Genomic DNA, 17,645 nt, shown 5'->3' on the forward strand with positions numbered 1-17,645 from the left:
TGAGGGGCTCCTGTGAGGTTGGGCATGGAAGATGTTGACCGGGACCTAAATGGTGTAGTCTCTAGCCGCAACCGTTTCCAAGATGCTTTTGAACAATGCATCGAATTCTTCCTTATCTCGAGCTGCTTTTTCTGCCTTTGAGCACCTGGTGCCCGAGCGTCTATTGGGGGCTTACACAACCGGTGTTGCCAGAACTTGTGTGCTTCTTTGAGCTTCCACTCCCGTGGCCTGGGGATTCTTCGGCCTACGTCCGGGGCGGTATCGCTTGGGACCTCGTTTCTTTGCATACCTTTTGAGGGTAGGCATGTAGCACACCAGCGAAGGAGCCTATGCTGCATGTTCCCTTCAATAGCAGAGAGCATCTTTGCAAGCCAACTGCCCTAGGTGCTCCATGTCTTCCACACAGGGGGACCTGCAAAATGCAAACCAAGGATTAGGACTTGATATAGAATAAAACCATTCTCTTGGCTAGTTTCAACTAAGCCCGTACCCCGAATGGCAGTCAGCACTCGAAGGGAAGTTGGTGCCACATAGGTTGGGTCTCGTTGAGACCGCCATTTGGCCAATCGCTCCTCTGAGACTGCTATGATCTAGGCTCCTAGTTCAGCCATTGCAATGCGGTTTTCACACCAACATTGTTCAAATTGACTTCGACCCTCTAATAGTCACTTTAGTTGCTCTATCTCTAAGAGATTTGGTTGGCAGAGCACATCATTGAATGTGACAGTTAAGCACAGTTTGTCGACTTCCTCGTCAGAGATGAGTCGCATGCATTCATACAGGAGCTTGTTATAGTGCTCGTCAATATGTTCTCGCTCTTCCTAGGATAAGGGAAATGGCAAGTATCCTTCGAGCTGCTCTTTAGGGAATGCGCCCATGTCCGCTAGGACATAGATACGTGCGAACACTTTGAGCTTAGCATCCAATTCAGTTAAGCACTCTGTGACACTTCTATGTTCAATGAGGGCTTGCTCGGTTGCTATCTCATGCAAGGTTCTAAGAGTTTTCCTGGGCTTTAGCGTAGCTGGGGGCTTAGGCCTAGACGAGAAAGTTTGGCCAACGCTAGGATTTCTTATGCTCTTGGGGTTTTCATATTTCTCCTGAGGCTTTGTCATTGCGTCATGGTTCTCCTTGGATGTGAGTAGTATAAATTTGTCACCCTATTGTGACAACGTTGTATCCACTCTTAATTGGTCAATGTGAGTTCTATTGTCGGTGGATAGAGTTTTGCAAGCAGCCATTGATGGTAATGACTGCTTTGATTTTTCAGAGCACACGGATGTGTCTGAGGTTTCACCGCTATTAAGAGAGGCATCAATTGGTGCAGTGGTGGATGGGCTCGATGCTTTATTCCTTAGCTCTCCAATGCTCTTCGTCTCAATGTTCTTGGGGTCCACAACCACCTACGACTGCTGTTGTTTTTTTTGTTTTCTCCTCTTTTTCTTGGCCAGTGAAGGTGCATCTCTCAACGACTCAGGACCTGGACTAGGTCAACCATTGATGTGCTTGGTTGGGCCTCAGCATTTTCTTTCTCTAGTGTGTCCTCATGGGACATAGCCATGGCCTATTGAATAGCCTTGCTAGATTGTGAGGATACAACTACCTCCCTCTTTGGAGAGTCTAGCTCTTCAGCCAATTCCCTTGTGCTTAACTCCTCCAGCCTAGGCTTTAGGCACTTTGGAAGTGCTGGAGTTGTCAAGGAAGTTGGTTGCGACACCTCCTCCACAGGTAGACTACTAAGGACACGTTCCGCAAGGGGCATTGTCACGGTCAAGGGTTGTGACTGATATGATCCCTGATTGGAAGTAGTAGAGACTAGTCCAGTGGGCTCGCTACTCTTGATGGGTTGCGATGTCATGTCCCTAGGGCAATCGAAAGTGGTCGTGTCTTTTGTTGCCCTTTGAGCCTTCATCTGTGTAGATCGAGCATGAGTTGATCTAGTCACATTAGGTTGCACAGGCATATCCTTGGGTCGAGAGCTATGGCTAGTGTCATGTCCCACCTCTTGGACATTTGGAAGCTTTGATGGAGATAGAGATTGGGCGTGAGTAGCCACCATTGACGACCATTGTTATGCTTCCCATGTTCGTTTGGAAAAAGAGGGTGTAGGAGATCTAGGACTCTTAGGTGGACTTGGCACTAGCTGAATGATTTGCTCGAGGCTATTAGACGATTGTGCTATTTGCTTTGTTGAGCAATTAGCCTTCTCACGAGCAGCGTTGTGCCTCTGGTGCTCAATATCCTCTTAGAAAGTCAAAAGCTCCTTGAGCACTAAGGGCCTTTGTGCACACTCAATAGTTACATATGACCTATGCTTATTAAGCATGCTAGGCCTTGGCTCTTTCTTTTGAACGCTCATGTTTTGTTTCTTGCCTCGAGACCTAGAGTTTCTCTTAGGTTTCCTCATGTGCCTCGTTGCTTTTGGTGCAATCTAGCAGAGGGTGGTTTAGCAGAGGGTTTTGGTATCCAAATCCATCAGTTACCTGCGTAATACCCTTGAGCACATAGCAACGCTTTGGATATCCATCGTAGCATTGTGCTGACCCTCTATCAATGCCTTTGTCTATAAGGCTTGGACTTCTTTTGGGGTCTTCTACGATATTTGTAAGTCCAAAGCCCGTCCTTGGCATTGTCTCTTGACCTTCTTGTTTCAGGCATGGCCTCACTCACTGGTTCTCGTTGCTCGACCTATGCTTGTATCAATTTTTCCAACAAGTCCTTGCTCTCGTTAGTAGGCTTGACTGTTATGTTAGCACCTTCCTTACCTTTCCCTCGAGGTTCGACGAGGTCACCCTTGCTAAAGGTTGTGACTACATAGTCAGCCTCACACTTGGTTGCCCTTTTGAAGGGTCTTCCTAGAAGGGTTTCCTTCCCATAATTAGCACTATTTGGAGAAACATGAAATAGGATAGGTAAGCTTTCAGTTTCAATTGTCGCAAGGATTTTGCACTTCCCTATTAGTGCTTGTGGTTGTCCCCCATAAGGGCTAAGAGTTGCACTAGTCAGTGTGAGCTCGGGTTAGCCTAGTAGGGTCCATGATTCATAAGTCAAGATATTAAAATCTACTCCTTCATCAATCAGAGCATTGATAGTATGCTCTCTTTCGCGGTGAGTTTGACCCTAAGATAAGCAGGTGGTACTATGTCTTCGTCTTCCAAGTCTTGGCTTGTAAATTTAAGCCTTCTGACAAATGCCCTTGAGTCCCCAACTACACGAACGGATATGGATTCTCCACTGATGTCTTGGATCGTCAGTGCAATGCTATTCAAGGAGCATCTATTGTCAGGACTGTCACATCTAGTCATTCTCACTGTTGTAGCTTGATGTTGGTGCTTTCTGCTTTGACTAGATGCAGTTCGAGTGCAACACATATGTGTTTTTGCAGTGTGGCCTTTTTGCCCTTGTTGGCTAGATTGGCCCATTGATGTTCTAGGGTCTCTGTTTCTCTCTATTTGGGTATGGGCTTTTGGTTGCTCTTTCGCGAGTGTGAATCCATGCTCATGTAGAGCCATTACTACACTAGGGTCCACTTTAGAGGACCTGTCACGACACGCGTTTTCTCTCCAACCTACTTGAGGGAGGTCCGAAGGGGGCAAAGCCCCTTTTACGGGGGTCCCAAGGGGGGGGAGGGACAGTCCCTCCCGGCCTGTAGGGCCATTACAGTAAACGCCATGCACAATTTGGAGAACTGTTTATAGCCAAATTTTGAACTACTTGCTCTAAATTTCAGCCCGGTGATGGATCTGTGATGTGCCTTTAGCTCTACATAGCCTTTGGGGTCAATTTCGAGGTTTAGATGTGTCAAAATTTGTGTTCTAGACACCTATCCAATTTTGATAGTTTTCTGTCCGATTCTCAGATATCCGATTTTCAGGAGTTCGATTATCAGAGTCGGACGTCCGATTTCGGGTTGGTTTGATCGGTCGGACAAGGATGGTCTGATTCTAGACTGGTCCAGTCGGATTCTAACTGATTTGATTCTGATTGGTCCGATTCTAAGAATTGGATCGAAAGGGTGGTCCGATTTTCAAAGTCGGACGGTTTTTGGAAAGGTTCGATTTTCGGAGTCGGACAGTTTTTGGAGAGGTTTGATTTTCGGAGCCAGATGGTCTGATTCTAGAGATAGGGCAATCCTATTTTGGGACTTGGACCCGGTCCGATTGCACGGCCGACAGCTCGCGAGTTGCACACGAGGCTTTAGACTGACGTCCACTTTACCAAATCGTGCCAAGCCGCCTAATTAGATGCAAAGCCACAGAGGGAAACGCCTGGCATACCTGAAAATGGTGTGGCGCTCGAATCGACCATCACGCTAATGATCTCCTCGTAGATCTCTCTCTCTCTCTCTCTCCTTGGCTCTCAAGCTCACTCTCTTCTTAGAGGGCAAGATGTCAAATGTGGCTTGTCTTGGTTCCCTGGGCCTCTTATTGCCCCATTCCAGTCTACTGCTGTGACCTCAGAGGTTAGTCCATCATACTCTTCCAACCAAAAATCTGGATGTGTGCCCCTATTTCCCTGTTTTAGCCTGTTATACAGCAACAGAAAACCTTGCTGTTTTCCTTCTTTTTTCCTATCCTAACCTTACCTTAATCAACAAAAATCAAAACTAAAGATGGAGATGAATGGTCCTACTCTAATATTCAGCAACAAATCAAAAACCTACTTGCTAAGGAGATCGAATACCTCTTCAAACTCCCTCGCTTCTACCTATCTACCTCAAGCACCGGTTCAGAGAAAACCCTACTCCAATGCTCGATTCGAAGCACACAAGTGGTCAAGGCTTGAATCCGTTGGTCCCGGCAACGGAATCAAAATGTGGGAGCTTTCGCTCAACCGCCAAGACCCTCGGACCGCTTATTGTTCAAGCGTTCCAAGCCGAGCACTAATGGCTACCTCTCACATAGCCAACGCGCCATCCATATCTACGAGTGTAGTGAGCTTACCTCCATGCCAATCAAGTTACCTCCTCTCCCGCGCACTCCGATAGCTCCATGATCCAAGTGCAAGCTTCAAGCAAGCTCCACGCTCCAAGCTCCATTGCCGTGAGCAAGACAAGAGAAGAGAAGAGAATAGAAGAAGAGATGAGAAGATGAAGAGCTTCTCCTTCCCGGTCCCTCACCCTCACACACTCACTCCCTCACACTCTCATACTCCCTCTCTCAAGCACAAGCTCAAGCAAGCAAGAAGAATAAGAAGAAGAAGAAGAAGAAGAAAAGGAGAGCTACTTTTGGCCACACATAAGAATGAGCTTCTCATTCACTTTTCAACTTTATATACAAAACCCTAAATTCCTTTTGGGTGGTCATCCCCTTATCCCCTTTTTTACATGGCCGGCCATGGTCTAGACCCTTTTCCCCATTGTCCTTCTATCTTCCTAGCTTCCTTTCCACCGCCCGTCTACATTTACAAATTGCACGGGTGAGAGCCCAGCGCTCCTTGAATTAAACCATGATGCACTTGCGCTCTTTTACAAAAGTATTGACTTGCACTTTCCTTGCGTGCCTTTCTCCCTTATTTAGGACTTTTCTCCTTATGCGTCTTTGTCTTCCGTTTCACATTGCCTTGGACTTTGTCTTCTGCTTTAGCTTTTTCGAATTTTCCACGTTCGTTCGTTTGAGGGTTAACAACCATGGCATATCAACCATGCAACATCCAAGTGAAGAAGATCCAAGTCTTAGAAGACTCAAAGCTCAATAGCATAAACCACCTACTCAATGTCTGACAAACATCCAACGATGCTTCCACTTGCACAAAAGCCGTATGGATCAGTCCAAGAAACTCAAGAAAGGCATATGAGAGCACCAATGATGAAAGATCTAAGGCGAGACATCAATAAGACATCCTGAGCATATAGGCTCTATAGCCTCCAATTAGAGCATCCATAGCCATCAATTGTATCCCAAATACAACTCTGGCAAGCCAAAAAATATCGTAAGTAAGTCCCATGAAGCCAGATGCAAGCCAAGACAAGGCACTAGTAGCAATTGGCTCCAAACAATGTAAGTAGCTTGTAATAGTGACATAGGCCAAGCATGTTAAGAGTGGTTAGACATAGGTAACATGCATGCCATCTATACATCCAAGACCGAGCATGAAATGCATTCCAAAGACGAGCTCAAGCTCAAATGAAGATGCAGAACCAAAGACAAGCTCGATCTCATACCCCAAAGGTCAATACTTCATTGCATATCTAAAGACATAGCCCAAAACCAACTAGAGGTAAAATAACTTGTCAACCAGAGTAGCATAAATCCCAACCAACAATGAAGTGTCCGCATCCAAATCAAGGCTCAATAGCTCTCAAATATCATATCCAGGCATAAACCATGATGATCAAGCATCAATACATCCAACAGGACACCCGAATGTCAACAAAGAGCATTATGCATAAGCCGTCCCCGATAAAACCTTGCTGCCCAAACAATGTACAGCAGTAAATCCCTACATAAATCGAGCTATGGAAGCTCAAACAAAGTCCCAAAGCATCTCAAAACATTGGGCAAACATCCCCAAAGTATCTGGGCATCAAATACCAAGCCTTGGGAGCATCACATAAGCTAAGAGCATGGCATTTTCTTGATGTAAATCAACTTAAATCTGTTGCAAAAAATGTTGTGATTAGAATTTAGCAGATTTGACATCTTCATCATGTCCAGAGCATGCCAAAACCCCAAAGTTAGACTCTTACCTTGTGTAAATCCGGTTTCGAATGGTCGAGATATGAGAAAAAATGGGATTTTTGAGCCAGACTTTGAAACATGTGCAAAAAAAACGTGAGTTGACTGTGGGGTCTACTGGTTATGATGAGGATAAGGGGGCAAACAGGGGCATACAAGGTGCCCAATGAAGCCAATGAACACCTTCAAAGAGCCTATGAGGGCTGGGGAGAGGCGGGAGATGAAATTTTACCTCGGGGGGAAGAAGCCATGGCTAGCATTGAAGCTCCAAGCTCTAGGTCTTCAATCTGGCCTGAAGTAATGCCAAGCCAAGCTCCATGATCAAGCTTTAATCCAAAGCGCTGATATTAGTTGAAAGGTGAGAAGGATCGAAGCTTGCTTGGAAGTAAGATATGGCAGAGAGCAAGAGCAAGAAGAGAGAGAGACACAAATGGGACCTCCAATGCTCACAATGTGTGACCGAGCCTTCCTTTATTCAAAGTGTCACTAAAAGAATAAAGAATAAAGTGACAGTGACGGGCACCCACCACCTAGAGTATGTAGTGGCAGGTATTGTCAGTGTAGTAATACACAAGTGGCTAGGCAGAGGCACCTTTACTGCCAACACGCATATGATGAATATGGAACCTTGGCTATTTCAGTTTCTCTCCTCATCAAACTTTGTGCTATCATCAACATTAAGCTGCACATATAGAGACAATGGAGTATTGGTTGCTTTTTTCTCCCTCTTAATGAAATGTTGCAAAACTTTCTTGACATAATCCTTTTAGGAAAAATAGAGCAATCTCTTAAAAATATAGCTATTAGAAAAAATTGATCAGAGAGTCCTTGGCATCTTCCTGAAGGCAACATAATATTGGTGCCTACCGCTGCATATCTAGATTATTTTATTAGAAGATCTCCCTCATCACCTAAGTGAGTTGGAGCTTGAACATGATTAAGTATTCATCAAAGCTCTTCAAAATGCACTAGCTAGCATCATAGTGGGCCCTCAATATTTTTGGAGGGCCCCAATGCAAGATAGTTTTGTTAAAAGATCTCCCTCATCCCCAAGTGAATGGAAACTTTGGAATTGTGGCTTAAACATCATTACTTTTTCGTCAAAGCTCTTCAAAATGCTCTAGCACACCATGATAATGGGCCCCCAATATTTTCAAGGGGGGAGGCAATTACCTTCCATTGGGGCCCCTTATGATGTTGTGCTAGTCCAAGGCAAGGTCCTCTAACACAATTTGTTGGTTCTAGACTAGGACAACCTCATTAGGCATTCCTCACGGGATAGAGCAAACCAGTATTGTATTATGGGCCTTAAAAGACATGAATGGCTTCGAAAAAAGCTGCACAAAGGCAACATAATGCTCTAGCACACCATGATAATGGGCCCCCAATATTGTCAATGGGGGGAGGCAATTGCCTTCCATTGGGGCCCCTTATGATGTTGTGCTAGTCCAAGGCAAGGTCCTCTAACACAATTTTCTAGTTCTAGACTAGGACAACCTCATTAGGCATTCCTCACGGGATAGAGCAAACCAATCTTGTATTATGGGCCTTAAAAGACATGAATGGCTTCGAAAAAAGCTGCACAAAGGCAACATAATGCAAGAGCATGTCTCAAATGTTTCCAAGAAACTCTTATCCCTTGTGTTGGCTTCTTGTAGATGATATCAAAGAGACTTGTTATTTTTGCAATTGGTAAGTTGGGATGACCTGTGGTATAGATATTCAAAGAAAGACCAAGAAGCAACAAGGGCACTATGATGGCACTATTGAGAGACAAAATATTTACACTTCTAGCATCTAGCCATGTATAACCCAAGACTTGTCCTTCTCTCCTAGGCATATAGTAAAGTGTTAGGCCTTCTCCACATCACATTGCTCCAATGTTGAGGAAAGAAGATAGAGAAGAAGAAGGAGAAGAAGACAATGGAGGAGAGCTTCTCCCTAGGGTCCCTCACTCTCTCAGTCTACCTCTCTCATCATATTGCTCCAATGTTGAGGAAAGAAGATAAAGAAGAAGAAGGAGAAGAAGATAATGGAGGAGAGCTTCTCCCTAGGGTCCCTCACTCTCTCTCTGACACACACTATCTCTCACTTAACTCCTTGTTCTTTGAGTGATGGAAAAAGGAGGGGAAGAAGATGAGAGAAGGTAGGGGAGTAGAAACTCAAAATTTGCATATACGAGAATGAATTCTCTATCATTTTTACAAATTATATGCATTATGGCTAGGGTTAGGATTACGATTTTCCACTTAAGTAGGGCAGCCCCTACCCTTTTCTACTTAATGTATTTGACTTTTCCTTCTCCCTTTTACATGTGCTTTGGCCCTTGTGCATACAATTTAGGTAAAGTTGCATAGAGATTTCTTGTTGCCCTCACATCCTTTAGTCTTCTGATTTAACCTTGAGTGATATTACAACTTACAGAAAAGTAAGCATGGCTCTCACTTTGTGCTCTTCAAATCGAGCATCGAAGTAAGGGTTTCATCCCCCAATCAGAGCTTGAGGTAGATAGGAGATTTAGGCATGTTAATCGTCGAAAACAAGTATGTATTTTTGGGTTTGGATGTGTAGATGAACAGGCTAAAGAAGCATGAATGCTATCTTGTGATTTTTGCATGTAGATAGGATAGGATCAAAACAGTGTGAGCACATAGTAGGGTTTTTGTTGCTATATAACAAGCTGAAATAGGGAAAAGAAGGGTAAAAAATGAAACCTTGGGTTAAATGATGGTAAGAGGACCAAGAATAAGGTGAATGCAGACCTGGGTAGGGCAATAAGAGGTCAGGAGTGGCAAGGGAGACCTCATTTTGCATTTAAGAGATTAAGGAGAGTTTGAGAGAGAGAGAGAGAGAGAGAGACCTGTTGATCAAAGGAGATCGTGGCATTCAATTTTGGAGCTTTTTCTTGGATTCAGGTATGCAAAACCCTTCCTTGCTTGGCATAGATGTGATGTAGAGAGCCTTGTAGGCAGCAATGGACCAAGCTTGAAGAAGTCAACCAAAATTGTCGTGTGCGCCCCGTCACTTCACAGTTGAAGGACCACTATGTCTTGGTCTGACTCCCAAAATCGGGTAGTCGGACCATCCGATTGCGAGGGTCGGACCATACCTTTTGGTCTGATTAGAAAACATATCCAACCAAACACCTGCATGTCCAGTCGGACCACATGGTCCAACTAGACCAAAACCATGCGTCCAATCAGACACCCACTTTAGTGTCGAACACCCATTCTAGTCAAACACACATGGTCGGACCAGCAATCGAACCATCTTAGGAATCGGACCAAGCTGTCTAATATCGGACCACTCATTGGGGTCTGACTAACCCAGTCAAACCATCTGACTCTCTAAGAGTCAAGAGACCAGCTAGAATCGAACAGTCCGATTTTTGGGAATCGGACAGTCCGAACAACAAACCAGAATAAGAAAACGCAGATCCAAGGCCAATTCCATGGCTCAAAGCCATCCAGGATTGAAACCAAAACATCTTTGGAAACCCACCTTGGCTCGCCAAAGCCACTAACTAGAGAAAACTGTGACTATATGGCCTAGAGGTAAACTCTAGGAGCCTAGTCACGTAACCAACTAGACATATAGCCCAAAGATTGGCCTCTAGACTATAACCTAGCCTTGATAGAGCGTACAGGGAGCAACATAGACCCCGAACAATCCTTAGGAGCGACTAGAGACCACACTTAGAGCCATATTAGGTTGTAGACAAGAAGGGGGGATAGCTAGCATTGTATAATCATTTTGTAGGTACACCCCACACAGTGATTTCTTCCACTTAAGTGCACTAGAAAAGGACAAAAACCGTGATTTTGCATCATGCACAAAAGAGCACCCAGCACTAAGTGTACATAAGTTGAGGACTGTCTTTCAACAAACAAGGAATACAATCAGACTTAATAACCCGAAGGAACCCACCAATAGGAGAAGACTCCATAACATAGTCGGGTACCCTGGAGCCCAATTGATAGGACCTTTGGAGACAGTGGTGGGACTGAAAGGACAGCAAGATTAAGGGCAAAGCGCTACCAGAGCTGCTAGGACTGATCAACAACCTTGTGGAGTGGGAAGCAGAAACGATGTTAGGAGCAAACGTAGACTAAGGAGAGGACCAGCTGGACTTGGGTGAATTCCCAATCGCGGTCCAAGACATGGTTAACGAATACGACATGCTAACCAAGACGGTAGTCCATGGTAGGCCAATAGAGGAGGTAGTGGCAAACCTAGAGAAAGAGAGGAAAGTGGTTAAGAGAGCACTGCAGGGCATAACTGCCTACAACCGCGAGTAGAGAACTAGGAAGCTGCAACAAGACATAGATGTGCACAAGGCTCGACGTGTGCTAGCATTAGCCAGCAAAAGCAAGGCAAGACCAACCGTGGAGAGAGAAAAAGTGTTAGAGGGAGACCTCACGTTGAGTGAGCTTGTGACCAAGTGTCTCATTGACAACACGGCTGATAAAGTGTAGCAACACTAGCGACCTCGCTACTCTCAGGCCTAGGAATTACTCAGGAGGCAAAGAGCCAATCAAAAATCCCCATAGTAGCTAAGCACCTAGAAAACTACCAACCTAGTAGCGACCCGTACAGTTTTGTAGAGCAATTTGAGCAAGTTTGCAAGGCCAAGAGTCTCACGGACCTTACACAACTCTCTCAAGCTTTCGGACTCTAATTAGGCGATAAGGGTAGGACATGGTACACCAACTTAGACGTGGTAGAACGAGCAAAATTTGCCCGACTAAAAGATCTATTCATTAAGAGATTCTTGGAAGCAAGATACTTTGATAACCTCATAGTTCGACTGATAGGTCAGTCAAAAGGACAAGGAGGACATTAAAGACTACGTCACTCATGTGTGCAGCCTCTTCAAGAGAATCCCCACAAATGAGGAACCAATTGAAAGAGCAGTTTCCACCATGTTCATGAACAGAATTTGCAGCGAGGAGTTGTACAAGGCTTTGGTAGGTAACTCTAGCTTGCAGCGAGACATGTTGGCTAGGATCTTCAATGAAGCAATTAGGGTGGATGACTAGCTAAGAGAGAGAAGCTCTCGAAGTTCAAACCATGACAACTCCAGTTAGAGGACCTCAGAGAGGACCACAACCTCCAATGAGGGATCAATCCCTAGCACGCAAGATAGGGGCAAGAGTGTAGATCAAGGCTAGGAGCTAGCCGAGGTGAGAATGGAGTTAGCAGGATTGCAAGAATTGGTGGGGAAACCAACGCAGTTGCAAGTCCAATGCGTACGTTGTGGCAACAACCACCCCCGAGCCCCCGAGTGCCAAGATCCTAGATCTAAGCCTTACGCGAATTGTGGTAAATTCGGCCATGATGCCATGCACTGTAGGGTGCCGAGGAGATTCCGCTCTGTCCAGCAGTACAACCTGCCATACCTGGGGAGCAAGTCACCAAATTTCCTTGAAAGAGGAGCCCAGCTAGCACTACTAGCACCAAATGATGCAAAGTCGTCATCCATAGGATGGAGATTAACCCGACAAGCATACCTAGGCATCCATGACCCTATGTGACCCATCCACCGAGTGATGCTCTGATCCAATATATGGAGGAGCCTAATGAAGACAGAGCCTACATAAACCCTTGTCTCATACGACGAGGAGGGAAATCCAGTCCTGATGGACTATCAACCAATACCAGTGATGGTCTTAGGTAGAGGTAGGGGGAGAGGATTCACATGGCCAACCCAAGATCCAATCTCGTGTTGGACTTGCGGTCACCCAGGCCACATCTCATCACACTGTCCAAAGAGAGAATAAGCGAATAAGGAAAAAACCGACCTCAGATGTGTTGAGTGTGGCATCACTCACCTCTTTGCTGATTGCCCTAGACAGAAGCCATCCCCTAGCCCGACAATAGTGCCCTCAAATCCCTTGGGGCTATTTGGAGTCGAGACATTCGATAGCGAGGACACACCCATCCCACTGTATGTCATGACCAAAGCAGCAGGCAGGCATATCACTGCCAGGGCCCATCAATTTAGATGCAGCATCAATAAGAAAGAAGAGCCGATGGAGAAGGAAGAAAAAGACTGATGTAAAGGCCACTCTTAAGACTAAGGATGCGACAATGCTCATGACTGGCAAGAAGGTCACAGATGCAGAGGCAGAAACTACCACTCCAAAGACGACAGAGATAGGAAGTGCCAAGGTAGGGGAGTATCCTCGTCCTAGATGCCAACTCAAAGCAATAGCCAAAGTAAAATAATGGGTAAAGGAAGCACAGGAGCACCTCAAGGACACTGAGCCTATCTTGGAGGATGAGATCGAGGATCTCTCTAGTGTGAGCATACCAGTTTCACCTGCACAACCAAGGTCGATGAGAGATGCACCCATGCCACAGGCGGTGCCCCCTAGGCCAAGTTTAGATGCCACATGCCAATTGATTAATCAAGACCAGTGGCCAAGGAGCACAAACTTAGGAGAGAGGCAAACAACTAGCAATCTCCTCGCGACCTTAGTGACCACCCCAGTGACCCTGAGTTTAGGAGACCTGCTCAGACAGCACCCCACACTAGGGCAAGAGTTGAAACAGTGCATGGAAGAACGGATCATGATGCAATCAGACAAACACCCAGCTTGAGGCTGCACTCCAAGCCAAAGTCATTACACATCAATGGCTTTTGGGAAGGTATTGAGATGTACACAATCTTGCTATCCTAGCCCAAGGAGACATAACACAAAAGGGAATCGTAGATACCAAGGTGGGAGTGAGTGTGTTGAGCCATATTGTGCTCCATGCTTGGGGAAATGTGCTTGTCGAAATCGCTAGGTTCAATGTCACTCTAGCTAATGGAATAAAAGTAAGGCCATTTGGAGTCTTAAAGAATTGGCTAGCAAAGATCGCGGGTGTCCAGTTCTCAGTTTCATTGTCATGAAGGGAGTGGACTACGACATTCTACTAGAACAATCCTGGATGAGGAGCACTCGAGTCATTAAAGACTAGGGCAACGATCTAATCTTCCTAGGGAACCAAACGGAAGTGGTAAAGGTCAAGATGGACACTTGAAAGATGACCCCTGTCGACTTGGATGCCATCACTACCATGCTCAAGGGTGATCCACAAATAAGAAAGTCTCATAAAGCTTTAACCAAATACATCCCTTGTCCTGAGGTTGAGCGAGATTGGATGCACGTCCTAGTGAGACCATCGATCTCCTATTCTCAGACGAGGAGGAGATGTACAAACAGGCTCCAAAAACTATGAGCATGTCAAAGAGGGAGCCCACAATGTGACTTTGTATGATGGCCAGGAGCTCAAGTAGCCAACCTAGACCTATCTCTTCCAATGTTCCTAGCAATAGGCTAAAACTGCACAAGATCCTTGAGTATCTGACACACAAATTAACTAGCAATCCCACTGCTAATCTCAAGCCCCTTAGAGACCTCCTAGACGATCCTAAGTGGAAATGGACTAAGGTGCATGACTTGAACTTAATGTACAATTAGGCCTTAGTCACCAACAAAGGATAGGCTAGAGACGAGAGTCTAGGGGATGATGAGCAGATAGGAGGAGCCAATTCTGATGATGAGTACGAGGACTGCCACTCCAGTAGTGGGGAAATCGAGGGAAGAAGTAGACACTGTAGAATACCACACTGAAGGAAGGGTGATAGAACAGCCCAAAGCAAACTCCAAGCCCCAAAAAGGGAGTACTTACAGGATTGAGAGAGGAGTCATGCAGATGTAATGTGATCGCTTCTGGCTGGAGCATGTGGAAGCAATAGATTACGAACAAGCAGGGATAGCTAAAACACCAGCAACACCCTTGCTTATAACAAATGCACCCACAGAGATCCAACTACTAGGGGAAACTCCTTCCTTTAGCGAGGATTGTGAGTTTAATTCTGAATCGGAGGTCAGTACGGAGAGCGACCTAGAGATACCCCAACCTCCTAGGACCAAACACACCGAGGGGGACTTGCCAGTCTACCTAGGGCGCAGGCGATTGAAGGAAAAAATGAGAGAACAGACGAAGAAGATGGAGGCAGAGCAACAGAAGAAACCACAAGACCTACGGAGATGCTTTATGAAGTTTAAGAAAGATGATAGAGTAGTGGTGCTGTTGGGAGCAAAAAGACAAGGACCTACAAGTGAGCCAATCGAGGGACCTGCCAAGGTCATGGAATTCAACTTGGCAGGGGAAGGCGAGAAGCCTCAACCTGTGTTTATAGCTAAATGAGGAGGAAGAGGCCAGTCTCATTGCACTCTTGCAAGAGTACGTGGATGTGTTCGCCTAGTCCTTAGATGAGCTCAAAGGCGTGGATCCTAGAGTGGTGAGGCATAACATACCAATGGCCCCTGATGTAGTGCCTGTAAAACAACGACCGTACCCTATGAATCCAAAACACACCCAAGCCGTGAGGGAGGAAATTGATAAGCTAATGAGGGCCAAATTCATCTACAAAATAGAGCATATGGGCTGGGTATCTCCAATTGTGATAGTCATGAAGAAGAATGGGAAGATTCGAGTGTGCGTAAACTATAAGAAGGTTAATGTTGCAACAAAAAGGGATAATTTTCCATTACCATACATAGAGCACATGCTCGAAAGGGTAGCAGGCAAAGAGGCCTACAGCTTTTTGGACGGCTTCTCAGGATACAACTAGTTGCAAGTGCATCCCAACAATAGGCACAAGATTGCATTTGCTACTGAGTGGGGTGTTTTCGCTTACATTGTAATGCCCTTTGGGTTGATAAATGCACCTACAACCTTTCAACGACTAATGTGCACCATCTTCAAAGATATGCTTAGACAAGAGCTAGAGGTATTTGTAGATGACTTCTGCGTGCCTCTAGTGGGGTAGAACACTTGGAGAAGTTGCAAGAAATCTTTGAGCGATGCAAGCTTTACGACTTGTCATTAAACCCTTTGAAATGCCAATTCTGGATCAAGCATGGATGCATCCTAGGGCACGTGGTGTCCAAGAATAGCATAGCCACTTCAAAGGTCAGGGTCATTGTTGACTTGTCGCCACCAAAGAACTATAAGGGAGTTCAGTGTTTCTTGGGTCACACCGGATACTATCGGTGCTTTGTGTTGAACTATGCAATGATTGCAAGACCATTGTATAAGCTATTGATTGTGTTCGAGTGGTTTGATGAGTGCCAACAAGCATATGAAGAGTTGAAGAATGTTCTTGCAACTGCACCAATGTTACGAGCCCCAAATTGGAACATCACCCTTCACGTGCATATAGATGCATCTAAATGTGTTGTTGGAGTTGTCTTGTGCCAGCCTAGGGAGAATAATTTGGATTATCCCCTTTGATTTTTGCCAGCAGAGACAACTCATTGACACGAAGATGAACTACTCCACCACAAAAAGGGAAGGGCTGGCCATGTTGTTCGCTGTGAAGAAGTTTTGACACTACCTCCTGGCCACACCTTTCACCTTCTTCATAGACCATCAAGAATTGATCTATCTCATAAATAAGCCATGCGCTATTGGATGCATTGCTAGATGGTTGCTTCTTCTTCTAGAATTTGATTTCTTTGTGGTGATACACAAGGGCAAGCAACACTACATGGTTGATCACATGTCCCGAATACCTACAGGAGAAGTTGATGTAGCAAGGCATAGCTCACGATTTGCCAGATGCTCACCTTTTCAGCTTGTCTAGCGATAAAGATTTGTTCAAAGCCAATCTAATGCCGTACTGGGCGGATGATGTAGTCCAAGTGCTAGAGCATGGTCTGACCAATAGACCTGTTGAGAAGGCCAGGCTTAGATGACTTATTTTGAGAATCCAACCTTACCAATTGATGGCCGGTCAACTCTAGGGGCAAGATGGGTTGCCACAAGGATGTGTGTGCGAGCACAAAATGCACGACATCTTGAGAGAAGCGCATGGGGGGATTGTTAGAGGGCACTTCAACGACAGCCGGCAAGGTGCTGCAATCTCAGTTGTGGTGGCCCACCCTATTCTATGATGCTGCTCAGTTCATGAATCATTGTGATGAGTGCCAAAAGACTAAAGTTTCTACCTAAAAGGATAAGATGGAGTTGACCCCTATCATTGCATGGCAACCCTTTGAGAAATGGGGAGTCGACTTCGTTAGACCCATGAGTCCCGCAGCACAATACTCACAAGCTAGATACATCATTGTAGCAATTGATTATCTTACGAAATGAGCCAAGGCATGAGCTACCAGGAAGAACGATGCTAGGACCATAGCGAAGTTCTTGTGGGAGCAAGTTATCTCACAATTTGGTTGCCCTATTGAGCTAGTAAGCGATAAGGCACGCACTTCATCAACGAGGTGATTGCCCATCTGCTCTCAACCTTCTTAGTCATCCACAGGAAATCCTCACCCTACAACCCTCAAGCTAATGGCCAAGCAGAATCCATGAACAAGATCTTAGTCAACGTCCTTACGAATGTAGTTCTACCTTGAGTTATGGCAGCATTATGGGCTTATCAGATGGCCTATAAAAAGGCTATGGGACAAACGCCCTTTAGGATGACCTACAGGACTGAGGCAATTTTGCCATTAAAATTCTTTGTCCCTAGCCTGAGGATAGCAATGCATGAGAGATGGGAGAGGAAGGAAGCTTAGACCAACCACCTCGTGGAATTGGAACAGCTCGCTGAGATGACTCGGCTCCTCGCCACCCATGCCCTAATTTGTGAGAAAGCATGACAGAAGATGTGGTTCGATAAGCAAGTCAAACAGTGCAACTTTGAGCAAGAAGACCATGTTTTGCTCTACTCGATAAAGGGCCACAAGCAAAAATGAAATTTCAAGGGTTGGGACCTTTCCGAGTGCGCACCATTAGTAGGACAGGCAACGTAGAACTTGAAACCCTCGAAGGTGAGGGCATAGGCTTCTTTAATGGCAATCGCATAAAGAAGTACTACCCTCCCACACACCCATTGCATGAGCCCCCTATGTTGGAAGCCCTTGTCAATGTCCGCGTAGCCACCATCACCGAACTATGAAAATG

The sequence above is a fragment of the Lygodium microphyllum genome, chromosome 2, assembly GCF_053477565.2.
Source record: "Lygodium microphyllum isolate KBCC chromosome 2, Lygodium_microphyllum_v1.1.10, whole genome shotgun sequence".
NCBI classification, from domain to species: domain Eukaryota; kingdom Viridiplantae; phylum Streptophyta; class Polypodiopsida; order Schizaeales; family Lygodiaceae; genus Lygodium; species Lygodium microphyllum.